Genomic DNA, 25,005 nt, shown 5'->3' with positions numbered 1-25,005 from the left:
CCGAACGCTATTTTCGACGTTGTGCGCGCCACTTTAATTTTGGCCAACTACGATTCGATACAGAATGCAGGAAACCTGAAAGACACCCTCACGGACACATTGAGAATAGTGTTTGTCTGCGGAATAATGGGAGTGCAAGGGGTCTGTGATATTGATATGGTTGTATGTAGCACTATTTGTCATCAGGGGGCGTAGCTCAGATGGTAGAGCGCTCGCTTAGCATGCGAGAGGTACTGGGATCGATACCCAGCGCCTCCAGAATTTTTAACACACCTACATGCGCACACTGCCACGCAAGTGGGATAATTCACAGCCAGCGAATGTGTCAAGGCAGATACGAGCGAACGATTAGCAGCCACAACTGGCAAGCGTGATGTTACGCGCAGGAAGCACCCTCCTCCCACCGCTACACTGAATTTAGAAACAGTACAAGTCTGCCCTTAAGATTCTCAAACCTATGTCGGAAAGATCTGCCTTGCGCCGAGTTCACAAAAATCCCACTGCACATTCCCATTCTTTACGTGCAGTCGGCTGCTACTGGTGTTGCTAGTTGTGACTGCTGATGACAGATGCCGTAGCAATCAATTCATGGAGTGAGTTGTATGTTTTGCGATACTCTGTCTCTGACAAGCAAGCAGAGGTGACACAGGCGCGAACACGGGAAGCTTGCAGCCCCTCGCTGCCTGCAGACACCGAGCAGCCACACTAGGTGGGCGGCCTAAGCCGTAGGCGAAATGTGCTCACTCGCTTGGGCGCGACGTCAAGCTCTAAATAAGGCTTTCACTAGCGTGAGCGTTGCGTGAGCGTCGTGGAAGGTCGGAAAAGTCGTCTGCATGGGTGAGTGCCATGTTTGGGGAGCGTTTCGTAGTTTGCGCAGTGCAATGGAGACGCGGAAACGTGTTGTGGCCCAGTGTTTTGCAGTTGGACGACAAGAGTGGTACACAGTAGTAAAGTGCGAGGCAGTGAGTTGGCATGAACAGTCGAGTGCACAATTGGGCTTCAGATGTGCTTGTTACCTCAGGCGCGGTGTGATTGTCGACAAGGTTTGTGACTGTCCTTTCAAAAAATGGCTCTGAGCACTATGGGACTCAACTGCTGTGGTCATCAGTCGACTGTCCTTTCAATTTAAGACGTTAAATACAGACGTAATTTGTAGTCGTAATACCAGAGCATCGAAACTACTTGGAACTCTTGTGTATATGAACTTGACCGCGCCTTTGTACACTGGTCCCTTCACCCCTACAAACCAACCAACCATCAGGTCCGTGCACATCAGAGTAGCAAAGAATGGAAAACAGCGCAGCTTTGTTGCCCTTGGGGGCGTAGCTCAGTTGGTAGAGCGTTCGCTTTGCATGTGAAAGGTCCCGGGTTCAAGCCCCGGCGCCTCCATGTTTTGTGGACAGTGCATGGTAAGTGTTGGTCGCGGCGAGCCTAAAGACACGCAAGATGTTGCAAAGCCAGCGTCACAGCTCATGTGATGTATACTGACGTAAGGAGAGCAAGACGTAAATGTGAGGACCGGCTGTTGTCGAGGTGTCATCGAGTGCAAATCTGTCTTAGGTATAACGGCCTAACCTCAAAGAAGTCTAGAGAGTGGACAACACGTTCGTCTTACTCAGAGCGGTGGCCGAACGCTATTTTCGACGTTGTGCGCGCCACTTTAATTTTGGCCAACTACGATTCGATACAGAATGCAGGAAACCTGAAAGACACCCTCACGGACACATTGAGAATAGTGTTTGTCTGCGGAATAATGGGAGTGCAAGGGGTCTGTGATATTGATATGGTTGTATGTAGCACTATTTGTCATCAGGGGGCGTAGCTCAGATGGTAGAGCGCTCGCTTAGCATGCGAGAGGTACTGGGATCGATACCCAGCGCCTCCAGAATTTTTAACACACCTACATGCGCACACTGCCACGCAAGTGGGATAATTCACAGCCAGCGACTGTGTCAAGGCAGATACGAGCGAACGATTAGCAGCCACAACTGGCAAGCGTGATGTTACGCGCAGGAAGCACCCTCCTCCCACCGCTACACTGAATTTAGAAACAGTACAAGTCTGCCCTTAAGATTCTCAAACCTATGTCGGAAAGATCTGCCTTGCGCCGAGTTCACAAAAATCCCACTGCACATTCCCATTCTTTACGTGCAGTCGGCTGCTACTGGTGTTGCTAGTTGTGACTGCTGATGACAGATGCCGTAGCAATCAATTCATGGAGTGAGTTGTATGTTTTGCGATACTCTGTCTCTGACAAGCAAGCAGAGGTGACACAGGCGCGAACACGGGAAGCTTGCAGCCCCTCGCTGCCTGCAGACACCGAGCAGCCACACTAGGTGGGCGGCCTAAGCCGTAGGCGAAATGTGCTCACTCGCTTGGGCGCGACGTCAAGCTCTAAATAAGGCTTTCACTAGCGTGAGCGTTGCGTGAGCGTCGTGGAAGGTCGGAAAAGTCGTCTGCATGGGTGAGTGCCATGTTTGGGGAGCGTTTCGTAGTTTGCGCAGTGCAATGGAGACGCGGAAACGTGTTGTGGCCCAGTGTTTTGCAGTTGGACGACAAGAGTGGTACACAGTAGTAAAGTGCGAGGCAGTGAGTTGGCATGAACAGTCGAGTGCACAATTGGGCTTCAGATGTGCTTGTTACCTCAGGCGCGGTGTGATTGTCGACAAGGTTTGTGACTGTCCTTTCAAAAAATGGCTCTGAGCACTATGGGACTCAACTGCTGTGGTCATCAGTCGACTGTCCTTTCAATTTAAGACGTTAAATACAGACGTAATTTGTAGTCGTAATACCAGAGCATCGAAACTACTTGGAACTCTTGTGTATATGAACTTGACCGCGCCTTTGTACACTGGTCCCTTCACCCCTACAAACCAACCAACCATCAGGTCCGTGCACATCAGAGTAGCAAAGAATGGAAAACAGCGCAGCTTTGTTGCGCTTGGGGGCGTAGCTCAGTTGGTAGAGCGTTCGCTTTGCATGTGAAAGGTCCCGGGTTCAAGCCCCGGCGCCTCCATGTTTTGTGGACAGTGCATGGTAAGTGTTGGTCGCGGCGAGCCTAAAGACACGCAAGATGTTGCAAAGCCAGCGTCACAGCTCATGTGATGTATACTGACGTAAGGAGAGCAAGACGTAAATGTGAGGACCGGCTGTTGTCGAGGTGTCATCGAGTGCAAATCTGTCTTAGGTATAACGGCCTAACCTCAAAGAAGTCTAGAGAGTGGACAACACGTTCGTCTTACTCAGAGCGGTGGCCGAACGCTATTTTCGACGTTGTGCGCGCCACTTTAATTTTGGCCAACTACGATTCGATACAGAATGCAGGAAACCTGAAAGACACCCTCACGGACACATTGAGAATAGTGTTTGTCTGCGGAATAATGGGAGTGCAAGGGGTCTGTGATATTGATATGGTTGTATGTAGCACTATTTGTCATCAGGGGGCGTAGCTCAGATGGTAGAGCGCTCGCTTAGCATGCGAGAGGTACTGGGATCGATACCCAGCGCCTCCAGAATTTTTAACACACCTACATGCGCACACTGCCACGCAAGTGGGATAATTCACAGCCAGCGAATGTGTCAAGGCAGATACGAGCGAACGATTAGCAGCCACAACTGGCAAGCGTGATGTTACGCGCAGGAAGCACCCTCCTCCCACCGCTACACTGAATTTAGAAACAGTACAAGTCTGCCCTTAAGATTCTCAAACCTATGTCGGAAAGATCTGCCTTGCGCCGAGTTCACAAAAATCCCACTGCACATTCCCATTCTTTACGTGCAGTCGGCTGCTACTGGTGTTGCTAGTTGTGACTGCTGATGACAGATGCCGTAGCAATCAATTCATGGAGTGAGTTGTATGTTTTGCGATACTCTGTCTCTGACAAGCAAGCAGAGGTGACACAGGCGCGAACACGGGAAGCTTGCAGCCCCTCGCTGCCTGCAGACACCGAGCAGCCACACTAGGTGGGCGGCCTAAGCCGTAGGCGAAATGTGCTCACTCGCTTGGGCGCGACGTCAAGCTCTAAATAAGGCTTTCACTAGCGTGAGCGTTGCGTGAGCGTCGTGGAAGGTCGGAAAAGTCGTCTGCATGGGTGAGTGCCATGTTTGGGGAGCGTTTCGTAGTTTGCGCAGTGCAATGGAGACGCGGAAACGTGTTGTGGCCCAGTGTTTTGCAGTTGGACGACAAGAGTGGTACACAGTAGTAAAGTGCGAGGCAGTGAGTTGGCATGAACAGTCGAGTGCACAATTGGGCTTCAGATGTGCTTGTTACCTCAGGCGCGGTGTGATTGTCGACAAGGTTTGTGACTGTCCTTTCAAAAAATGGCTCTGAGCACTATGGGACTCAACTGCTGTGGTCATCAGTCGACTGTCCTTTCAATTTAAGACGTTAAATACAGACGTAATTTGTAGTCGTAATACCAGAGCATCGAAACTACTTGGAACTCTTGTGTATATGAACTTGACCGCGCCTTTGTACACTGGTCCCTTCACCCCTACAAACCAACCAACCATCAGGTCCGTGCACATCAGAGTAGCAAAGAATGGAAAACAGCGCAGCTTTGTTGCCCTTGGGGGCGTAGCTCAGTTGGTAGAGCGTTCGCTTTGCATGTGAAAGGTCCCGGGTTCAAGCCCCGGCGCCTCCATGTTTTGTGGACAGTGCATGGTAAGTGTTGGTCGCGGCGAGCCTAAAGACACGCAAGATGTTGCAAAGCCAGCGTCACAGCTCATGTGATGTATACTGACGTAAGGAGAGCAAGACGTAAATGTGAGGACCGGCTGTTGTCGAGGTGTCATCGAGTGCAAATCTGTCTTAGGTATAACGGCCTAACCTCAAAGAAGTCTAGAGAGTGGACAACACGTTCGTCTTACTCAGAGCGGTGGCCGAACGCTATTTTCGACGTTGTGCGCGCCACTTTAATTTTGGCCAACTACGATTCGATACAGAATGCAGGAAACCTGAAAGACACCCTCACGGACACATTGAGAATAGTGTTTGTCTGCGGAATAATGGGAGTGCAAGGGGTCTGTGATATTGATATGGTTGTATGTAGCACTATTTGTCATCAGGGGGCGTAGCTCAGATGGTAGAGCGCTCGCTTAGCATGCGAGAGGTACTGGGATCGATACCCAGCGCCTCCAGAATTTTTAACACACCTACATGCGCACACTGCCACGCAAGTGGGATAATTCACAGCCAGCGAATGTGTCAAGGCAGATACGAGCGAACGATTAGCAGCCACAACTGGCAAGCGTGATGTTACGCGCAGGAAGCACCCTCCTCCCACCGCTACACTGAATTTAGAAACAGTACAAGTCTGCCCTTAAGATTCTCAAACCTATGTCGGAAAGATCTGCCTTGCGCCGAGTTCACAAAAATCCCACTGCACATTCCCATTCTTTACGTGCAGTCGGCTGCTACTGGTGTTGCTAGTTGTGACTGCTGATGACAGATGCCGTAGCAATCAATTCATGGAGTGAGTTGTATGTTTTGCGATACTCTGTCTCTGACAAGCAAGCAGAGGTGACACAGGCGCGAACACGGGAAGCTTGCAGCCCCTCGCTGCCTGCAGACACCGAGCAGCCACACTAGGTGGGCGGCCTAAGCCGTAGGCGAAATGTGCTCACTCGCTTGGGCGCGACGTCAAGCTCTAAATAAGGCTTTCACTAGCGTGAGCGTTGCGTGAGCGTCGTGGAAGGTCGGAAAAGTCGTCTGCATGGGTGAGTGCCATGTTTGGGGAGCGTTTCGTAGTTTGCGCAGTGCAATGGAGACGCGGAAACGTGTTGTGGCCCAGTGTTTTGCAGTTGGACGACAAGAGTGGTACACAGTAGTAAAGTGCGAGGCAGTGAGTTGGCATGAACAGTCGAGTGCACAATTGGGCTTCAGATGTGCTTGTTACCTCAGGCGCGGTGTGATTGTCGACAAGGTTTGTGACTGTCCTTTCAAAAAATGGCTCTGAGCACTATGGGACTCAACTGCTGTGGTCATCAGTCGACTGTCCTTTCAATTTAAGACGTTAAATACAGACGTAATTTGTAGTCGTAATACCAGAGCATCGAAACTACTTGGAACTCTTGTGTATATGAACTTGACCGCGCCTTTGTACACTGGTCCCTTCACCCCTACAAACCAACCAACCATCAGGTCCGTGCACATCAGAGTAGCAAAGAATGGAAAACAGCGCAGCTTTGTTGCCCTTGGGGGCGTAGCTCAGTTGGTAGAGCGTTCGCTTTGCATGTGAAAGGTCCCGGGTTCAAGCCCCGGCGCCTCCATGTTTTGTGGACAGTGCATGGTAAGTGTTGGTCGCGGCGAGCCTAAAGACACGCAAGATGTTGCAAAGCCAGCGTCACAGCTCATGTGATGTATACTGACGTAAGGAGAGCAAGACGTAAATGTGAGGACCGGCTGTTGTCGAGGTGTCATCGAGTGCAAATCTGTCTTAGGTATAACGGCCTAACCTCAAAGAAGTCTAGAGAGTGGACAACACGTTCGTCTTACTCAGAGCGGTGGCCGAACGCTATTTTCGACGTTGTGCGCGCCACTTTAATTTTGGCCAACTACGATTCGATACAGAATGCAGGAAACCTGAAAGACACCCTCACGGACACATTGAGAATAGTGTTTGTCTGCGGAATAATGGGAGTGCAAGGGGTCTGTGATATTGATATGGTTGTATGTAGCACTATTTGTCATCAGGGGGCGTAGCTCAGATGGTAGAGCGCTCGCTTAGCATGCGAGAGGTACTGGGATCGATACCCAGCGCCTCCAGAATTTTTAACACACCTACATGCGCACACTGCCACGCAAGTGGGATAATTCACAGCCAGCGAATGTGTCAAGGCAGATACGAGCGAACGATTAGCAGCCACAACTGGCAAGCGTGATGTTACGCGCAGGAAGCACCCTCCTCCCACCGCTACACTGAATTTAGAAACAGTACAAGTCTGCCCTTAAGATTCTCAAACCTATGTCGGAAAGATCTGCCTTGCGCCGAGTTCACAAAAATCCCACTGCACATTCCCATTCTTTACGTGCAGTCGGCTGCTACTGGTGTTGCTAGTTGTGACTGCTGATGACAGATGCCGTAGCAATCAATTCATGGAGTGAGTTGTATGTTTTGCGATACTCTGTCTCTGACAAGCAAGCAGAGGTGACACAGGCGCGAACACGGGAAGCTTGCAGCCCCTCGCTGCCTGCAGACACCGAGCAGCCACACTAGGTGGGCGGCCTAAGCCGTAGGCGAAATGTGCTCACTCGCTTGGGCGCGACGTCAAGCTCTAAATAAGGCTTTCACTAGCGTGAGCGTTGCGTGAGCGTCGTGGAAGGTCGGAAAAGTCGTCTGCATGGGTGAGTGCCATGTTTGGGGAGCGTTTCGTAGTTTGCGCAGTGCAATGGAGACGCGGAAACGTGTTGTGGCCCAGTGTTTTGCAGTTGGACGACAAGAGTGGTACACAGTAGTAAAGTGCGAGGCAGTGAGTTGGCATGAACAGTCGAGTGCACAATTGGGCTTCAGATGTGCTTGTTACCTCAGGCGCGGTGTGATTGTCGACAAGGTTTGTGACTGTCCTTTCAAAAAATGGCTCTGAGCACTATGGGACTCAACTGCTGTGGTCATCAGTCGACTGTCCTTTCAATTTAAGACGTTAAATACAGACGTAATTTGTAGTCGTAATACCAGAGCATCGAAACTACTTGGAACTCTTGTGTATATGAACTTGACCGCGCCTTTGTACACTGGTCCCTTCACCCCTACAAACCAACCAACCATCAGGTCCGTGCACATCAGAGTAGCAAAGAATGGAAAACAGCGCAGCTTTGTTGCCCTTGGGGGCGTAGCTCAGTTGGTAGAGCGTTCGCTTTGCATGTGAAAGGTCCCGGGTTCAAGCCCCGGCGCCTCCATGTTTTGTGGACAGTGCATGGTAAGTGTTGGTCGCGGCGAGCCTAAAGACACGCAAGATGTTGCAAAGCCAGCGTCACAGCTCATGTGATGTATACTGACGTAAGGAGAGCAAGACGTAAATGTGAGGACCGGCTGTTGTCGAGGTGTCATCGAGTGCAAATCTGTCTTAGGTATAACGGCCTAACCTCAAAGAAGTCTAGAGAGTGGACAACACGTTCGTCTTACTCAGAGCGGTGGCCGAACGCTATTTTCGACGTTGTGCGCGCCACTTTAATTTTGGCCAACTACGATTCGATACAGAATGCAGGAAACCTGAAAGACACCCTCACGGACACATTGAGAATAGTGTTTGTCTGCGGAATAATGGGAGTGCAAGGGGTCTGTGATATTGATATGGTTGTATGTAGCACTATTTGTCATCAGGGGGCGTAGCTCAGATGGTAGAGCGCTCGCTTAGCATGCGAGAGGTACTGGGATCGATACCCAGCGCCTCCAGAATTTTTAACACACCTACATGCGCACACTGCCACGCAAGTGGGATAATTCACAGCCAGCGAATGTGTCAAGGCAGATACGAGCGAACGATTAGCAGCCACAACTGGCAAGCGTGATGTTACGCGCAGGAAGCACCCTCCTCCCACCGCTACACTGAATTTAGAAACAGTACAAGTCTGCCCTTAAGATTCTCAAACCTATGTCGGAAAGATCTGCCTTGCGCCGAGTTCACAAAAATCCCACTGCACATTCCCATTCTTTACGTGCAGTCGGCTGCTACTGGTGTTGCTAGTTGTGACTGCTGATGACAGATGCCGTAGCAATCAATTCATGGAGTGAGTTGTATGTTTTGCGATACTCTGTCTCTGACAAGCAAGCAGAGGTGACACAGGCGCGAACACGGGAAGCTTGCAGCCCCTCGCTGCCTGCAGACACCGAGCAGCCACACTAGGTGGGCGGCCTAAGCCGTAGGCGAAATGTGCTCACTCGCTTGGGCGCGACGTCAAGCTCTAAATAAGGCTTTCACTAGCGTGAGCGTTGCGTGAGCGTCGTGGAAGGTCGGAAAAGTCGTCTGCATGGGTGAGTGCCATGTTTGGGGAGCGTTTCGTAGTTTGCGCAGTGCAATGGAGACGCGGAAACGTGTTGTGGCCCAGTGTTTTGCAGTTGGACGACAAGAGTGGTACACAGTAGTAAAGTGCGAGGCAGTGAGTTGGCATGAACAGTCGAGTGCACAATTGGGCTTCAGATGTGCTTGTTACCTCAGGCGCGGTGTGATTGTCGACAAGGTTTGTGACTGTCCTTTCAAAAAATGGCTCTGAGCACTATGGGACTCAACTGCTGTGGTCATCAGTCGACTGTCCTTTCAATTTAAGACGTTAAATACAGACGTAATTTGTAGTCGTAATACCAGAGCATCGAAACTACTTGGAACTCTTGTGTATATGAACTTGACCGCGCCTTTGTACACTGGTCCCTTCACCCCTACAAACCAACCAACCATCAGGTCCGTGCACATCAGAGTAGCAAAGAATGGAAAACAGCGCAGCTTTGTTGCCCTTGGGGGCGTAGCTCAGTTGGTAGAGCGTTCGCTTTGCATGTGAAAGGTCCCGGGTTCAAGCCCCGGCGCCTCCATGTTTTGTGGACAGTGCATGGTAAGTGTTGGTCGCGGCGAGCCTAAAGACACGCAAGATGTTGCAAAGCCAGCGTCACAGCTCATGTGATGTATACTGACGTAAGGAGAGCAAGACGTAAATGTGAGGACCGGCTGTTGTCGAGGTGTCATCGAGTGCAAATCTGTCTTAGGTATAACGGCCTAACCTCAAAGAAGTCTAGAGAGTGGACAACACGTTCGTCTTACTCAGAGCGGTGGCCGAACGCTATTTTCGACGTTGTGCGCGCCACTTTAATTTTGGCCAACTACGATTCGATACAGAATGCAGGAAACCTGAAAGACACCCTCACGGACACATTGAGAATAGTGTTTGTCTGCGGAATAATGGGAGTGCAAGGGGTCTGTGATATTGATATGGTTGTATGTAGCACTATTTGTCATCAGGGGGCGTAGCTCAGATGGTAGAGCGCTCGCTTAGCATGCGAGAGGTACTGGGATCGATACCCAGCGCCTCCAGAATTTTTAACACACCTACATGCGCACACTGCCACGCAAGTGGGATAATTCACAGCCAGCGAATGTGTCAAGGCAGATACGAGCGAACGATTAGCAGCCACAACTGGCAAGCGTTATGTTACGCGCAGGAAGCACCCTCCTCCCACCGCTACACTGAATTTAGAAACAGTACAAGTCTGCCCTTAAGATTCTCAAACCTATGTCGGAAAGATCTGCCTTGCGCCGAGTTCACAAAAATCCCACTGCACATTCCCATTCTTTACGTGCAGTCGGCTGCTACTGGTGTTGCTAGTTGTGACTGCTGATGACAGATGCCGTAGCAATCAATTCATGGAGTGAGTTGTATGTTTTGCGATACTCTGTCTCTGACAAGCAAGCAGAGGTGACACAGGCGCGAACACGGGAAGCTTGCAGCCCCTCGCTGCCTGCAGACACCGAGCAGCCACACTAGGTGGGCGGCCTAAGCCGTAGGCGAAATGTGCTCACTCGCTTGGGCGCGACGTCAAGCTCTAAATAAGGCTTTCACTAGCGTGAGCGTTGCGTGAGCGTCGTGGAAGGTCGGAAAAGTCGTCTGCATGGGTGAGTGCCATGTTTGGGGAGCGTTTCGTAGTTTGCGCAGTGCAATGGAGACGCGGAAACGTGTTGTGGCCCAGTGTTTTGCAGTTGGACGACAAGAGTGGTACACAGTAGTAAAGTGCGAGGCAGTGAGTTGGCATGAACAGTCGAGTGCACAATTGGGCTTCAGATGTGCTTGTTACCTCAGGCGCGGTGTGATTGTCGACAAGGTTTGTGACTGTCCTTTCAAAAAATGGCTCTGAGCACTATGGGACTCAACTGCTGTGGTCATCAGTCGACTGTCCTTTCAATTTAAGACGTTAAATACAGACGTAATTTGTAGTCGTAATACCAGAGCATCGAAACTACTTGGAACTCTTGTGTATATGAACTTGACCGCGCCTTTGTACACTGGTCCCTTCACCCCTACAAACCAACCAACCATCAGGTCCGTGCACATCAGAGTAGCAAAGAATGGAAAACAGCGCAGCTTTGTTGCCCTTGGGGGCGTAGCTCAGTTGGTAGAGCGTTCGCTTTGCATGTGAAAGGTCCCGGGTTCAAGCCCCGGCGCCTCCATGTTTTGTGGACAGTGCATGGTAAGTGTTGGTCGCGGCGAGCCTAAAGACACGCAAGATGTTGCAAAGCCAGCGTCACAGCTCATGTGATGTATACTGACGTAAGGAGAGCAAGACGTAAATGTGAGGACCGGCTGTTGTCGAGGTGTCATCGAGTGCAAATCTGTCTTAGGTATAACGGCCTAACCTCAAAGAAGTCTAGAGAGTGGACAACACGTTCGTCTTACTCAGAGCGGTGGCCGAACGCTATTTTCGACGTTGTGCGCGCCACTTTAATTTTGGCCAACTACGATTCGATACAGAATGCAGGAAACCTGAAAGACACCCTCACGGACACATTGAGAATAGTGTTTGTCTGCGGAATAATGGGAGTGCAAGGGGTCTGTGATATTGATATGGTTGTATGTAGCACTATTTGTCATCAGGGGGCGTAGCTCAGATGGTAGAGCGCTCGCTTAGCATGCGAGAGGTACTGGGATCGATACCCAGCGCCTCCAGAATTTTTAACACACCTACATGCGCACACTGCCACGCAAGTGGGATAATTCACAGCCAGCGAATGTGTCAAGGCAGATACGAGCGAACGATTAGCAGCCACAACTGGCAAGCGTTATGTTACGCGCAGGAAGCACCCTCCTCCCACCGCTACACTGAATTTAGAAACAGTACAAGTCTGCCCTTAAGATTCTCAAACCTATGTCGGAAAGATCTGCCTTGCGCCGAGTTCACAAAAATCCCACTGCACATTCCCATTCTTTACGTGCAGTCGGCTGCTACTGGTGTTGCTAGTTGTGACTGCTGATGACAGATGCCGTAGCAATCAATTCATGGAGTGAGTTGTATGTTTTGCGATACTCTGTCTCTGACAAGCAAGCAGAGGTGACACAGGCGCGAACACGGGAAGCTTGCAGCCCCTCGCTGCCTGCAGACACCGAGCAGCCACACTAGGTGGGCGGCCTAAGCCGTAGGCGAAATGTGCTCACTCGCTTGGGCGCGACGTCAAGCTCTAAATAAGGCTTTCACTAGCGTGAGCGTTGCGTGAGCGTCGTGGAAAGTCGGAAAAGTCGTCTGCATGGGTGAGTGCCATGTTTGGGGAGCGTTTCGTAGTTTGCGCAGTGCAATGGAGACGCGGAAACGTGTTGTGGCCCAGTGTTTTGCAGTTGGACGACAAGAGTGGTACACAGTAGTAAAGTGCGAGGCAGTGAGTTGGCATGAACAGTCGAGTGCACAATTGGGCTTCAGATGTGCTTGTTACCTCAGGCGCGGTGTGATTGTCGACAAGGTTTGTGACTGTCCTTTCAAAAAATGGCTCTGAGCACTATGGGACTCAACTGCTGTGGTCATCAGTCGACTGTCCTTTCAATTTAAGACGTTAAATACAGACGTAATTTGTAGTCGTAATACCAGAGCATCGAAACTACTTGGAACTCTTGTGTATATGAACTTGACCGCGCCTTTGTACACTGGTCCCTTCACCCCTACAAACCAACCAACCATCAGGTCCGTGCACATCAGAGTAGCAAAGAATGGAAAACAGCGCAGCTTTGTTGCCCTTGGGGGCGTAGCTCAGTTGGTAGAGCGTTCGCTTTGCATGTGAAAGGTCCCGGGTTCAAGCCCCGGCGCCTCCATGTTTTGTGGACAGTGCATGGTAAGTGTTGGTCGCGGCGAGCCTAAAGACACGCAAGATGTTGCAAAGCCAGCGTCACAGCTCATGTGATGTATACTGACGTAAGGAGAGCAAGACGTAAATGTGAGGACCGGCTGTTGTCGAGGTGTCATCGAGTGCAAATCTGTCTTAGGTATAACGGCCTAACCTCAAAGAAGTCTAGAGAGTGGACAACACGTTCGTCTTACTCAGAGCGGTGGCCGAACGCTATTTTCGACGTTGTGCGCGCCACTTTAATTTTGGCCAACTACGATTCGATACAGAATGCAGGAAACCTGAAAGACACCCTCACGGACACATTGAGAATAGTGTTTGTCTGCGGAATAATGGGAGTGCAAGGGGTCTGTGATATTGATATGGTTGTATGTAGCACTATTTGTCATCAGGGGGCGTAGCTCAGATGGTAGAGCGCTCGCTTAGCATGCGAGAGGTACTGGGATCGATACCCAGCGCCTCCAGAATTTTTAACACACCTACATGCGCACACTGCCACGCAAGTGGGATAATTCACAGCCAGCGAATGTGTCAAGGCAGATACGAGCGAACGATTAGCAGCCACAACTGGCAAGCGTGATGTTACGCGCAGGAAGCACCCTCCTCCCACCGCTACACTGAATTTAGAAACAGTACAAGTCTGCCCTTAAGATTCTCAAACCTATGTCGGAAAGATCTGCCTTGCGCCGAGTTCACAAAAATCCCACTGCACATTCCCATTCTTTACGTGCAGTCGGCTGCTACTGGTGTTGCTAGTTGTGACTGCTGATGACAGATGCCGTAGCAATCAATTCATGGAGTGAGTTGTATGTTTTGCGATACTCTGTCTCTGACAAGCAAGCAGAGGTGACACAGGCGCGAACACGGGAAGCTTGCAGCCCCTCGCTGCCTGCAGACACCGAGTAGCCACACTAGGTGGGCGGCCTAAGCCGTAGGCGAAATGTGCTCACTCGCTTGGGCGCGACGTCAAGCTCTAAATAAGGCTTTCACTAGCGTGAGCGTTGCGTGAGCGTCGTGGAAAGTCGGAAAAGTCGTCTGCATGGGTGAGTGCCATGTTTGGGGAGCGTTTCGTAGTTTGCGCAGTGCAATGGAGACGCGGAAACGTGTTGTGGCCCAGTGTTTTGCAGTTGGACGACAAGAGTGGTACACAGTAGTAAAGTGCGAGGCAGTGAGTTGGCATGAACAGTCGAGTGCACAATTGGGCTTCAGATGTGCTTGTTACCTCAGGCGCGGTGTGATTGTCGACAAGGTTTGTGACTGTCCTTTCAAAAAATGGCTCTGAGCACTATGGGACTCAACTGCTGTGGTCATCAGTCGACTGTCCTTTCAATTTAAGACGTTAAATACAGACGTAATTTGTAGTCGTAATACCAGAGCATCGAAACTACTTGGAACTCTTGTGTATATGAACTTGACCGCGCCTTTGTACACTGGTCCCTTCACCCCTACAAACCAACCAACCATCAGGTCCGTGCACATCAGAGTAGCAAAGAATGGAAAACAGCGCAGCTTTGTTGCCCTTGGGGGCGTAGCTCAGTTGGTAGAGCGTTCGCTTTGCATGTGAAAGGTCCCGGGTTCAAGCCCCGGCGCCTCCATGTTTTGTGGACAGTGCATGGTAAGTGTTGGTCGCGGCGAGCCTAAAGACACGCAAGATGTTGCAAAGCCAGCGTCACAGCTCATGTGATGTATACTGAGGTAAGGAGAGCAAGACGTAAATGTGAGGACCGGCTGTTGTCGAGGTGTCATCGAGTGCAAATCTGTCTTAGGTATAACGGCCTAACCTCAAAGAAGTCTAGAGAGTGGACAACACGTTCGTCTTACTCAGAGCGGTGGCCGAACGCTATTTTCGACGTTGTGCGCGCCACTTTAATTTTGGCCAACTACGATTCGATACAGAATGCAGGAAACCTGAAAGACACCCTCACGGACACATTGAGAATAGTGTTTGTCTGCGGAATAATGGGAGTGCAAGGGGTCTGTGATATTGATATGGTTGTATGTAGCACTATTTGTCATCAGGGGGCGTAGCTCAGATGGTAGAGCGCTCGCTTAGCATGCGAGAGGTACTGGGATCGATACCCAGCGCCTCCAGAATTTTTAACACACCTACATGCGCACACTGCCACGCAAGTGGGATAATTCACAGCCAGCGAATGTGTCAAGGCAGATACGAGCGAACGATTAGCAGCCACAACTGGCAAGCGTGATGTTACGCGCAGGAAGCACCCTCCTCCCACCGCTACACTGAATTTAGAAACAGTACAAGTCTGCCCTTAAGATTCTCAAACCTATGTCGGAAAGATCTGCCTTGCGCCGAGTTCACAAAAATCCCACTGCACATTCCCATTCTTTACGTGCAGTCGGCTGCTACTGGTGTTGCTAGTTGTGACTGCTGATGACAGATGCCGTAGCAATCAATTCATGGAGTGAGTTGTATGTTTTGCGATACTCTGTCTCTGACAAGCAAGCAGAGGTGACACAGGCGCGAACACGGGAAGCTTGCAGCCCCTCGCTGCCTGCAGACACCGAGCAGCCACACTAGGTGGGCGGCCTAAGCCGTAGGCGAAATGTGCTCACTCGCTTGGGCGCGACGTCAAGCTCTAAATAAGGCTTTCACTAGCGTGAGCGTTGCGTGAGCGTCGTGGAAAGTCGGAAAAGTCGTCTGCATGGGTGAGTGCCATGTTTGGGGAGCGTTTCGTAGTTTGCGCAGTGCAATGGAGACGCGGAAACGTGTTGTGGCCCAGTGTTTTGCAGTTGGACGACAAGAGTGGTACACAGTAGTAAAGTGCGAGGCAGTGAGTTGGCATGAACAGTCGAGTGCACAATTGGGCTTCAGATGTGCTTGTTACCTCAGGCGCGGTGTGATTGTCGACAAGGTTTGTGACTGTCCTTTCAAAAAATGGCTCTGAGCACTATGGGACTCAACTGCTGTGGTCATCAGTCGACTGTCCTTTCAATTTAAGACGTTAAATACAGACGTAATTTGTAGTCGTAATACCAGAGCATCGAAACTACTTGGAACTCTTGTGTATATGAACTTGACCGCGCCTTTGTACACTGGTCCCTTCACCCCTACAAACCAACCAACCATCAGGTCCGTGCACATCAGAGTAGCAAAGAATGGAAAACAGCGCAGCTTTGTTGCCCTTGGGGGCGTAGCTCAGTTGGTAGAGCGTTCGCTTTGCATGTGAAAGGTCCCGGGTTCAAGCCCCGGCGCCTCCATGTTTTGTGGACAGTGCATGGTAAGTGTTGGTCGCGGCGAGCCTAAAGACACGCAAGATGTTGCAAAGCCAGCGTCACAGCTCATGTGATGTATACTGACGTAAGGAGAGCAAGACGTAAATGTGAGGACCGGCTGTTGTCGAGGTGTCATCGAGTGCAAATCTGTCTTAGGTATAACGGCCTAACCTCAAAGAAGTCTAGAGAGTGGACAACACGTTCGTCTTACTCAGAGCGGTGGCCGAACGCTATTTTCGACGTTGTGCGCGCCACTTTAATTTTGGCCAACTACGATTCGATACAGAATGCAGGAAACCTGAAAGACACCCTCACGGACACATTGAGAATAGTGTTTGTCTGCGGAATAATGGGAGTGCAAGGGGTCTGTGATATTGATATGGTTGTATGTAGCACTATTTGTCATCAGGGGGCGTAGCTCAGATGGTAGAGCGCTCGCTTAGCATGCGAGAGGTACTGGGATCGATACCCAGCGCCTCCAGAATTTTTAACACACCTACATGCGCACACTGCCACGCAAGTGGGATAATTCACAGCCAGCGAATGTGTCAAGGCAGATACGAGCGAACGATTAGCAGCCACAACTGGCAAGCGTGATGTTACGCGCAGGAAGCACCCTCCTCCCACCGCTACACTGAATTTAGAAACAGTACAAGTCTGCCCTTAAGATTCTCAAACCTATGTCGGAAAGATCTGCCTTGCGCCGAGTTCACAAAAATCCCACTGCACATTCCCATTCTTTACGTGCAGTCGGCTGCTACTGGTGTTGCTAGTTGTGACTGCTGATGACAGATGCCGTAGCAATCAATTCATGGAGTGAGTTGTATGTTTTGCGATACTCTGTCTCTGACAAGCAAGCAGAGGTGACACAGGCGCGAACACGGGAAGCTTGCAGCCCCTCGCTGCCTGCAGACACCGAGCAGCCACACTAGGTGGGCGGCCTAAGCCGTAGGCGAAATGTGCTCACTCGCTTGGGCGCGACGTCAAGCTCTAAATAAGGCTTTCACTAGCGTGAGCGTTGCGTGAGCGTCGTGGAAGGTCGGAAAAGTCGTCTGCATGGGTGAGTGCCATGTTTGGGGAGCGTTTCGTAGTTTGCGCAGTGCAATGGAGACGCGGAAACGTGTTGTGGCCCAGTGTTTTGCAGTTGGACGACAAGAGTGGTACACAGTAGTAAAGTGCGAGGCAGTGAGTTGGCATGAACAGTCGAGTGCACAATTGGGCTTCAGATGTGCTTGTTACCTCAGGCGCGGTGTGATTGTCGACAAGGTTTGTGACTGTCCTTTCAAAAAATGGCTCTGAGCACTATGGGACTCAACTGCTGTGGTCATCAGTCGACTGTCCTTTCAATTTAAGACGTTAAATACAGACGTAATTTGTAGTCGTAATACCAGAGCATCGAAACTACTTGGAACTCTTGTGTATATGAACTTGACCGCGCCTTTGTACACTGGTCCCTTCACCCCTACAAACCAACCAACCATCAGGTCCGTGCACATCAGAGTAGCAAAGAATGGAAAACAGCGCAGCTTTGTTGCCCTTGGGGGCGTAGCTCAGTTGGTAGAGCGTTCGCTTTGCATGTGAAAGGTCCCGGGTTCAAGCCCCGGCGCCTCCATGTTTTGTGGACAGTGCATGGTAAGTGTTGGTCGCGGCGAGCCTAAAGACACGCAAGATGTTGCAAAGCCAGCGTCACAGCTCATGTGATGTATACTGAGGTAAGGAGAGCAAGACGTAAATGTGAGGACCGGCTGTTGTCGAGGTGTCATCGAGTGCAAATCTGTCTTAGGTATAACGGCCTAACCTCAAAGAAGTCTAGAGAGTGGACAACACGTTCGTCTTACTCAGAGCGGTGGCCGAACGCTATTTTCGACGTTGTGCGCGCCACTTTAATTTTGGCCAACTACGATTCGATACAGAATGCAGGAAACCTGAAAGACACCCTCACGGACACATTGAGAATAGTGTTTGTCTGCGGAATAATGGGAGTGCAAGGGGTCTGTGATATTGATATGGTTGTATGTAGCACTATTTGTCATCAGGGGGCGTAGCTCAGATGGTAGAGCGCTCGCTTAGCATGCGAGAGGTACTGGGATCGATACCCAGCGCCTCCAGAATTTTTAACACACCTACATGCGCACACTGCCACGCAAGTGGGATAATTCACAGCCAGCGAATGTGTCAAGGCAGATACGAGCGAACGATTAGCAGCCACAACTGGCAAGCGTGATGTTACGCGCAGGAAGCACCCTCCTCCCACCGCTACACTGAATTTAGAAACAGTACAAGTCTGCCCTTAAGATTCTCAAACCTATGTCGGAAAGATCTGCCTTGCGCCGAGTTCACAAAAATCCCACTGCACATTCCCATTCTTTACGTGCAGTCGGCTGCTACTGGTGTTGCTAGTTGTGACTGCTGATGACAGATGCCGTAGCAATCAATTCATGGAGTGAGTTGTATGTTTTGCGATACTCTGTCTCTGACAAGCAAGCAGAGGTGACACAGGCGCGAACACGGGAAGCTTGCAGCCCCTCGCTGCCTGCAGACACCGAGTAGCCACACTAGGTGGGCGGCCTAAGCCGTAGGCGAAATGTGCTCACTCGCTTGGGCGCGACGTCAAGCTCTAAATAAGGCTTTCACTAGCGTGAGCGTTGCGTGAGCGTCGTGGAAAGTCGGAAAAGTCGTCTGCATGGGTGAGTGCCATGTTTGGGGAGCGTTTCGTAGTTTGCGCAGTGCAATGGAGACGCGGAAACGTGTTGTGGCCCAGTGTTTTGCAGTTGGACGACAAGAGTGGTACACAGTAGTAAAGTGCGAGGCAGTGAGTTGGCATGAACAGTCGAGTGCACAATTGGGCTTCAGATGTGCTTGTTACCTCAGGCGCGGTGTGATTGTCGACAAGGTTTGTGACTGTCCTTTCAAAAAATGGCTCTGAGCACTATGGGACTCAACTGCTGTGGTCATCAGTCGACTGTCCTTTCAATTTAAGACGTTAAATACAGACGTAATTTGTAGTCGTAATACCAGAGCATCGAAACTACTTGGAACTCTTGTGTATATGAACTTGACCGCGCCTTTGTACACTGGTCCCTTCACCCCTACAAACCAACCAACCATCAGGTCCGTGCACATCAGAGTAGCAAAGAATGGAAAACAGCGCAGCTTTGTTGCCCTTGGGGGCGTAGCTCAGTTGGTAGAGCGTTCGCTTTGCATGTGAAAGGTCCCGGGTTCAAGCCCCGGCGCCTCCATGTTTTGTGGACAGTGCATGGTAAGTGTTGGTCGCGGCGAGCCTAAAGACACGCAAGATGTTGCAAAGCCAGCGTCACAGCTCATGTGATGTATACTGAGGTAAGGAGAGCAAGACGTAAATGTGAGGACCGGCTGTTGTCGAGGTGTCATCGAGTGCAAATCTGTCTTAGGTATAACGGCCTAACCTCAAAGAAGTCTAGAGAGTGGACAACACGTTCGTCTTACTCAGAGCGGTGGCCGAACGCTATTTTCGACGTTGTGCGCGCCACTTTAATTTTGGCCAACTACGATTCGATACAGAATGCAGGAAACCTGAAAGACACCCTCACGGACACATTGAGAATAGTGTTTGTCTGCGGAATAATGGGAGTGCAAGGGGTCTGTGATATTGATATGGTTGTATGTAGCACTATTTGTCATCAGGGGGCGTAGCTCAGATGGTAGAGCGCTCGCTTAGCATGCGAGAGGTACTGGGATCGATACCCAGCGCCTCCAGAATTTTTAACACACCTACATGCGCACACTGCCACGCAAGTGGGATAATTCACAGCCAGCGAATGTGTCAAGGCAGATACGAGCGAACGATTAGCAGCCACAACTGGCAAGCGTGATGTTACGCGCAGGAAGCACCCTCCTCCCACCGCTACACTGAATTTAGAAACAGTACAAGTCTGCCCTTAAGATTCTCAAACCTATGTCGGAAAGATCTGCCTTGCGCCGAGTTCACAAAAATCCCACTGCACATTCCCATTCTTTACGTGCAGTCGGCTGCTACTGGTGTTGCTAGTTGTGACTGCTGATGACAGATGCCGTAGCAATCAATTCATGGAGTGAGTTGTATGTTTTGCGATACTCTGTCTCTGACAAGCAAGCAGAGGTGACACAGGCGCGAACACGGGAAGCTTGCAGCCCCTCGCTGCCTGCAGACACCGAGTAGCCACACTAGGTGGGCGGCCTAAGCCGTAGGCGAAATGTGCTCACTCGCTTGGGCGCGACGTCAAGCTCTAAATAAGGCTTTCACTAGCGTGAGCGTTGCGTGAGCGTCGTGGAAAGTCGGAAAAGTCGTCTGCATGGGTGAGTGCCATGTTTGGGGAGCGTTTCGTAGTTTGCGCAGTGCAATGGAGACGCGGAAACGTGTTGTGGCCCAGTGTTTTGCAGTTGGACGACAAGAGTGGTACACAGTAGTAAAGTGCGAGGCAGTGAGTTGGCATGAACAGTCGAGTGCACAATTGGGCTTCAGATGTGCTTGTTACCTCAGGCGCGGTGTGATTGTCGACAAGGTTTGTGACTGTCCTTTCAAAAAATGGCTCTGAGCACTATGGGACTCAACTGCTGTGGTCATCAGTCGACTGTCCTTTCAATTTAAGACGTTAAATACAGACGTAATTTGTAGTCGTAATACCAGAGCATCGAAACTACTTGGAACTCTTGTGTATATGAACTTGACCGCGCCTTTGTACACTGGTCCCTTCACCCCTACAAACCAACCAACCATCAGGTCCGTGCACATCAGAGTAGCAAAGAATGGAAAACAGCGCAGCTTTGTTGCCCTTGGGGGCGTAGCTCAGTTGGTAGAGCGTTCGCTTTGCATGTGAAAGGTCCCGGGTTCAAGCCCCGGCGCCTCCATGTTTTGTGGACAGTGCATGGTAAGTGTTGGTCGCGGCGAGCCTAAAGACACGCAAGATGTTGCAAAGCCAGCGTCACAGCTCATGTGATGTATACTGAGGTAAGGAGAGCAAGACGTAAATGTGAGGACCGGCTGTTGTCGAGGTGTCATCGAGTGCAAATCTGTCTTAGGTATAACGGCCTAACCTCAAAGAAGTCTAGAGAGTGGACAACACGTTCGTCTTACTCAGAGCGGTGGCCGAACGCTATTTTCGACGTTGTGCGCGCCACTTTAATTTTGGCCAACTACGATTCGATACAGAATGCAGGAAACCTGAAAGACACCCTCACGGACACATTGAGAATAGTGTTTGTCTGCGGAATAATGGGAGTGCAAGGGGTCTGTGATATTGATATGGTTGTATGTAGCACTATTTGTCATCAGGGGGCGTAGCTCAGATGGTAGAGCGCTCGCTTAGCATGCGAGAGGTACTGGGATCGATACCCAGCGCCTCCAGAATTTTTAACACACCTACATGCGCACACTGCCACGCAAGTGGGATAATTCACAGCCAGCGAATGTGTCAAGGCAGATACGAGCGAACGATTAGCAGCCACAACTGGCAAGCGTGATGTTACGCGCAGGAAGCACCCTCCTCCCACCGCTACACTGAATTTAGAAACAGTACAAGTCTGCCCTTAAGATTCTCAAACCTATGTCGGAAAGATCTGCCTTGCGCCGAGTTCACAAAAATCCCACTGCACATTCCCATTCTTTACGTGCAGTCGGCTGCTACTGGTGTTGCTAGTTGTGACTGCTGATGACAGATGCCGTAGCAATCAATTCATGGAGTGAGTTGTATGTTTTGCGATACTCTGTCTCTGACAAGCAAGCAGAGGTGACACAGGCGCGAACACGGGAAGCTTGCAGCCCCTCGCTGCCTGCAGACACCGAGCAGCCACACTAGGTGGGCGGCCTAAGCCGTAGGCGAAATGTGCTCACTCGCTTGGGCGCGACGTCAAGCTCTAAATAAGGCTTTCACTAGCGTGAGCGTTGCGTGAGCGTCGTGGAAGGTCGGAAAAGTCGTCTGCATGGGTGAGTGCCATGTTTGGGGAGCGTTTCGTAGTTTGCGCAGTGCAATGGAGACGCGGAAACGTGTTGTGGCCCAGTGTTTTGCAGTTGGACGACAAGAGTGGTACACAGTAGTAAAGTGCGAGGCAGTGAGTTGGCATGAACAGTCGAGTGCACAATTGGGCTTCAGATGTGCTTGTTACCTCAGGCGCGGTGTGATTGTCGACAAGGTTTGTGACTGTCCTTTCAAAAAATGGCTCTGAGCACTATGGGACTCAACTGCTGTGGTCATCAGTCGACTGTCCTTTCAATTTAAGACGTTAAATACAGACGTAATTTGTAGTCGTAATACCAGAGCATCGAAACTACTTGGAACTCTTGTGTATATGAACTTGACCGCGCCTTTGTACACTGGTCCCTTCACCCCTACAAACCAACCAACCATCAGGTCCGTGCACATCAGAGTAGCAAAGAATGGAAAACAGCGCAGCTTTGTTGCCCTTGGGGGCGTAGCTCAGTTGGTAGAGCGTTCGCTTTGCATGTGAAAGGTCCCGGGTTCAAGCCCCGGCGCCTCCATGTTTTGTGGACAGTGCATGGTAAGTGTTGGTCGCGGCGAGCCTAAAGACACGCAAGATGTTGCAAAGCCAGCGTCACAGCTCATGTGATGTATACTGAGGTAAGGAGAGCAAGACGTAAATGTGAGGACCGGCTGTTGTCGAGGTGTCATCGAGTGCAAATCTGTCTTAGGTATAACGGCCTAACCTCAAAGAAGTCTAGAGAGTGGACAACACGTTCGTCTTACTCAGAGCGGTGGCCGAACGCTATTTTCGACGTTGTGCGCGCCACTTTAATTTTGGCCAACTACGATTCGATACAGAATGCAGGAAACCTGAAAGACACCCTCACGGACACATTGAGAATAGTGTTTGTCTGCGGAATAATGGGAGTGCAAGGGGTCTGTGATATTGATATGGTTGTATGTAGCACTATTTGTCATCAGGGGGCGTAGCTCAGATGGTAGAGCGCTCGCTTAGCATGCGAGAGGTACTGGGATCGATACCCAGCGCCTCCAGAATTTTTAACACACCTACATGCGCACACTGCCACGCAAGTGGGATAATTCACAGCCAGCGAATGTGTCAAGGCAGATACGAGCGAACGATTAGCAGCCACAACTGGCAAGCGTGATGTTACGCGCAGGAAGCACCCTCCTCCCACCGCTACACTGAATTTAGAAACAGTACAAGTCTGCCCTTAAGATTCTCAAACCTATGTCGGAAAGATCTGCCTTGCGCCGAGTTCACAAAAATCCCACTGCACATTCCCATTCTTTACGTGCAGTCGGCTGCTACTGGTGTTGCTAGTTGTGACTGCTGATGACAGATGCCGTAGCAATCAATTCATGGAGTGAGTTGTATGTTTTGCGATACTCTGTCTCTGACAAGCAAGCAGAGGTGACACAGGCGCGAACACGGGAAGCTTGCAGCCCCTCGCTGCCTGCAGACACCGAGTAGCCACACTAGGTGGGCGGCCTAAGCCGTAGGCGAAATGTGCTCACTCGCTTGGGCGCGACGTCAAGCTCTAAATAAGGCTTTCACTAGCGTGAGCGTTGCGTGAGCGTCGTGGAAAGTCGGAAAAGTCGTCTGCATGGGTGAGTGCCATGTTTGGGGAGCGTTTCGTAGTTTGCGCAGTGCAATGGAGACGCGGAAACGTGTTGTGGCCCAGTGTTTTGCAGTTGGACGACAAGAGTGGTACACAGTAGTAAAGTGCGAGGCAGTGAGTTGGCATGAACAGTCGAGTGCACAATTGGGCTTCAGATGTGCTTGTTACCTCAGGCGCGGTGTGATTGTCGACAAGGTTTGTGACTGTCCTTTCAAAAAATGGCTCTGAGCACTATGGGACTCAACTGCTGTGGTCATCAGTCGACTGTCCTTTCAATTTAAGACGTTAAATACAGACGTAATTTGTAGTCGTAATACCAGAGCATCGAAACTACTTGGAACTCTTGTGTATATGAACTTGACCGCGCCTTTGTACACTGGTCCCTTCACCCCTACAAACCAACCAACCATCAGGTCCGTGCACATCAGAGTAGCAAAGAATGGAAAACAGCGCAGCTTTGTTGCCCTTGGGGGCGTAGCTCAGTTGGTAGAGCGTTCGCTTTGCATGTGAAAGGTCCCGGGTTCAAGCCCCGGCGCCTCCATGTTTTGTGGACAGTGCATGGTAAGTGTTGGTCGCGGCGAGCCTAAAGACACGCAAGATGTTGCAAAGCCAGCGTCACAGCTCATGTGATGTATACTGACGTAAGGAGAGCAAGACGTAAATGTGAGGACCGGCTGTTGTCGAGGTGTCATCGAGTGCAAATCTGTCTTAGGTATAACGGCCTAACCTCAAAGAAGTCTAGAGAGTGGACAACACGTTCGTCTTACTCAGAGCGGTGGCCGAACGCTATTTTCGACGTTGTGCGCGCCACTTTAATTTTGGCCAACTACGATTCGATACAGAATGCAGGAAACCTGAAAGACACCCTCACGGACACATTGAGAATAGTGTTTGTCTGCGGAATAATGGGAGTGCAAGGGGTCTGTGATATTGATATGGTTGTATGTAGCACTATTTGTCATCAGGGGGCGTAGCTCAGATGGTAGAGCGCTCGCTTAGCATGCGAGAGGTACTGGGATCGATACCCAGCGCCTCCAGAATTTTTAACACACCTACATGCGCACACTGCCACGCAAGTGGGATAATTCACAGCCAGCGAATGTGTCAAGGCAGATACGAGCGAACGATTAGCAGCCACAACTGGCAAGCGTGATGTTACGCGCAGGAAGCACCCTCCTCCCACCGCTACACTGAATTTAGAAACAGTACAAGTCTGCCCTTAAGATTCTCAAACCTATGTCGGAAAGATCTGCCTTGCGCCGAGTTCACAAAAATCCCACTGCACATTCCCATTCTTTACGTGCAGTCGGCTGCTACTGGTGTTGCTAGTTGTGACTGCTGATGACAGATGCCGTAGCAATCAATTCATGGAGTGAGTT

General features: G+C 50.6%; 31 non-coding genes across 31 annotated transcripts; all 31 read left to right on the top strand.

Moving 5' to 3' along the window:
• The first annotated feature begins 185 nt into the window (after window positions 1-185).
• Trnaa-agc (transfer RNA alanine (anticodon AGC)) lies at window positions 186-258 on the top strand. The gene has a single exon. It is a non-coding gene; the product is annotated as a tRNA-Ala (tRNA).
• Window positions 259-1,316: 1,058 nt separating this feature from the next.
• On the top strand, window positions 1,317-1,389 carry Trnaa-ugc (transfer RNA alanine (anticodon UGC)). Its single transcript has one exon. It is a non-coding gene; the product is annotated as a tRNA-Ala (tRNA).
• A 423-nt stretch (window positions 1,390-1,812) lies between these two features.
• On the top strand, window positions 1,813-1,885 carry Trnaa-agc (transfer RNA alanine (anticodon AGC)). The gene has a single exon. It is a non-coding gene; the product is annotated as a tRNA-Ala (tRNA).
• A 1,058-nt stretch (window positions 1,886-2,943) lies between these two features.
• On the top strand, window positions 2,944-3,016 carry Trnaa-ugc (transfer RNA alanine (anticodon UGC)). Its single transcript has one exon. It is a non-coding gene; the product is annotated as a tRNA-Ala (tRNA).
• Window positions 3,017-3,439: 423 nt separating this feature from the next.
• Trnaa-agc (transfer RNA alanine (anticodon AGC)) lies at window positions 3,440-3,512 on the top strand. Its single transcript has one exon. It is a non-coding gene; the product is annotated as a tRNA-Ala (tRNA).
• A 1,058-nt stretch (window positions 3,513-4,570) lies between these two features.
• Window positions 4,571-4,643, top strand: Trnaa-ugc (transfer RNA alanine (anticodon UGC)). Its single transcript has one exon. It is a non-coding gene; the product is annotated as a tRNA-Ala (tRNA).
• A 423-nt stretch (window positions 4,644-5,066) lies between these two features.
• On the top strand, window positions 5,067-5,139 carry Trnaa-agc (transfer RNA alanine (anticodon AGC)). The gene has a single exon. It is a non-coding gene; the product is annotated as a tRNA-Ala (tRNA).
• A 1,058-nt stretch (window positions 5,140-6,197) lies between these two features.
• On the top strand, window positions 6,198-6,270 carry Trnaa-ugc (transfer RNA alanine (anticodon UGC)). Its single transcript has one exon. It is a non-coding gene; the product is annotated as a tRNA-Ala (tRNA).
• A 423-nt stretch (window positions 6,271-6,693) lies between these two features.
• Trnaa-agc (transfer RNA alanine (anticodon AGC)) lies at window positions 6,694-6,766 on the top strand. The gene has a single exon. It is a non-coding gene; the product is annotated as a tRNA-Ala (tRNA).
• Window positions 6,767-7,824: 1,058 nt separating this feature from the next.
• Window positions 7,825-7,897, top strand: Trnaa-ugc (transfer RNA alanine (anticodon UGC)). The gene has a single exon. It is a non-coding gene; the product is annotated as a tRNA-Ala (tRNA).
• A 423-nt stretch (window positions 7,898-8,320) lies between these two features.
• Window positions 8,321-8,393, top strand: Trnaa-agc (transfer RNA alanine (anticodon AGC)). The gene has a single exon. It is a non-coding gene; the product is annotated as a tRNA-Ala (tRNA).
• A 1,058-nt stretch (window positions 8,394-9,451) lies between these two features.
• On the top strand, window positions 9,452-9,524 carry Trnaa-ugc (transfer RNA alanine (anticodon UGC)). The gene has a single exon. It is a non-coding gene; the product is annotated as a tRNA-Ala (tRNA).
• A 423-nt stretch (window positions 9,525-9,947) lies between these two features.
• On the top strand, window positions 9,948-10,020 carry Trnaa-agc (transfer RNA alanine (anticodon AGC)). The gene has a single exon. It is a non-coding gene; the product is annotated as a tRNA-Ala (tRNA).
• A 1,058-nt stretch (window positions 10,021-11,078) lies between these two features.
• Window positions 11,079-11,151, top strand: Trnaa-ugc (transfer RNA alanine (anticodon UGC)). The gene has a single exon. It is a non-coding gene; the product is annotated as a tRNA-Ala (tRNA).
• A 423-nt stretch (window positions 11,152-11,574) lies between these two features.
• On the top strand, window positions 11,575-11,647 carry Trnaa-agc (transfer RNA alanine (anticodon AGC)). The gene has a single exon. It is a non-coding gene; the product is annotated as a tRNA-Ala (tRNA).
• Window positions 11,648-12,705: 1,058 nt separating this feature from the next.
• Window positions 12,706-12,778, top strand: Trnaa-ugc (transfer RNA alanine (anticodon UGC)). Its single transcript has one exon. It is a non-coding gene; the product is annotated as a tRNA-Ala (tRNA).
• Window positions 12,779-13,201: 423 nt separating this feature from the next.
• On the top strand, window positions 13,202-13,274 carry Trnaa-agc (transfer RNA alanine (anticodon AGC)). Its single transcript has one exon. It is a non-coding gene; the product is annotated as a tRNA-Ala (tRNA).
• A 1,058-nt stretch (window positions 13,275-14,332) lies between these two features.
• Trnaa-ugc (transfer RNA alanine (anticodon UGC)) lies at window positions 14,333-14,405 on the top strand. The gene has a single exon. It is a non-coding gene; the product is annotated as a tRNA-Ala (tRNA).
• A 423-nt stretch (window positions 14,406-14,828) lies between these two features.
• Trnaa-agc (transfer RNA alanine (anticodon AGC)) lies at window positions 14,829-14,901 on the top strand. Its single transcript has one exon. It is a non-coding gene; the product is annotated as a tRNA-Ala (tRNA).
• A 1,058-nt stretch (window positions 14,902-15,959) lies between these two features.
• On the top strand, window positions 15,960-16,032 carry Trnaa-ugc (transfer RNA alanine (anticodon UGC)). Its single transcript has one exon. It is a non-coding gene; the product is annotated as a tRNA-Ala (tRNA).
• Window positions 16,033-16,455: 423 nt separating this feature from the next.
• On the top strand, window positions 16,456-16,528 carry Trnaa-agc (transfer RNA alanine (anticodon AGC)). The gene has a single exon. It is a non-coding gene; the product is annotated as a tRNA-Ala (tRNA).
• A 1,058-nt stretch (window positions 16,529-17,586) lies between these two features.
• Window positions 17,587-17,659, top strand: Trnaa-ugc (transfer RNA alanine (anticodon UGC)). Its single transcript has one exon. It is a non-coding gene; the product is annotated as a tRNA-Ala (tRNA).
• A 423-nt stretch (window positions 17,660-18,082) lies between these two features.
• Window positions 18,083-18,155, top strand: Trnaa-agc (transfer RNA alanine (anticodon AGC)). The gene has a single exon. It is a non-coding gene; the product is annotated as a tRNA-Ala (tRNA).
• Window positions 18,156-19,213: 1,058 nt separating this feature from the next.
• Trnaa-ugc (transfer RNA alanine (anticodon UGC)) lies at window positions 19,214-19,286 on the top strand. Its single transcript has one exon. It is a non-coding gene; the product is annotated as a tRNA-Ala (tRNA).
• A 423-nt stretch (window positions 19,287-19,709) lies between these two features.
• Window positions 19,710-19,782, top strand: Trnaa-agc (transfer RNA alanine (anticodon AGC)). The gene has a single exon. It is a non-coding gene; the product is annotated as a tRNA-Ala (tRNA).
• Window positions 19,783-20,840: 1,058 nt separating this feature from the next.
• On the top strand, window positions 20,841-20,913 carry Trnaa-ugc (transfer RNA alanine (anticodon UGC)). The gene has a single exon. It is a non-coding gene; the product is annotated as a tRNA-Ala (tRNA).
• Window positions 20,914-21,336: 423 nt separating this feature from the next.
• Trnaa-agc (transfer RNA alanine (anticodon AGC)) lies at window positions 21,337-21,409 on the top strand. The gene has a single exon. It is a non-coding gene; the product is annotated as a tRNA-Ala (tRNA).
• Window positions 21,410-22,467: 1,058 nt separating this feature from the next.
• Trnaa-ugc (transfer RNA alanine (anticodon UGC)) lies at window positions 22,468-22,540 on the top strand. The gene has a single exon. It is a non-coding gene; the product is annotated as a tRNA-Ala (tRNA).
• Window positions 22,541-22,963: 423 nt separating this feature from the next.
• Trnaa-agc (transfer RNA alanine (anticodon AGC)) lies at window positions 22,964-23,036 on the top strand. The gene has a single exon. It is a non-coding gene; the product is annotated as a tRNA-Ala (tRNA).
• Window positions 23,037-24,094: 1,058 nt separating this feature from the next.
• Trnaa-ugc (transfer RNA alanine (anticodon UGC)) lies at window positions 24,095-24,167 on the top strand. The gene has a single exon. It is a non-coding gene; the product is annotated as a tRNA-Ala (tRNA).
• A 423-nt stretch (window positions 24,168-24,590) lies between these two features.
• Trnaa-agc (transfer RNA alanine (anticodon AGC)) lies at window positions 24,591-24,663 on the top strand. The gene has a single exon. It is a non-coding gene; the product is annotated as a tRNA-Ala (tRNA).
• Window positions 24,664-25,005: the final 342 nt, after the last annotated feature.

The sequence above is a fragment of the Schistocerca nitens genome, chromosome 10, assembly GCF_023898315.1.
Source record: "Schistocerca nitens isolate TAMUIC-IGC-003100 chromosome 10, iqSchNite1.1, whole genome shotgun sequence".
In the NCBI taxonomy this organism is placed as follows: domain Eukaryota; kingdom Metazoa; phylum Arthropoda; class Insecta; order Orthoptera; family Acrididae; genus Schistocerca; species Schistocerca nitens.
The sequence above is the reverse complement of the archived record's forward strand: the minus strand, read 5'-3'. Positions and strand labels throughout refer to the sequence as shown.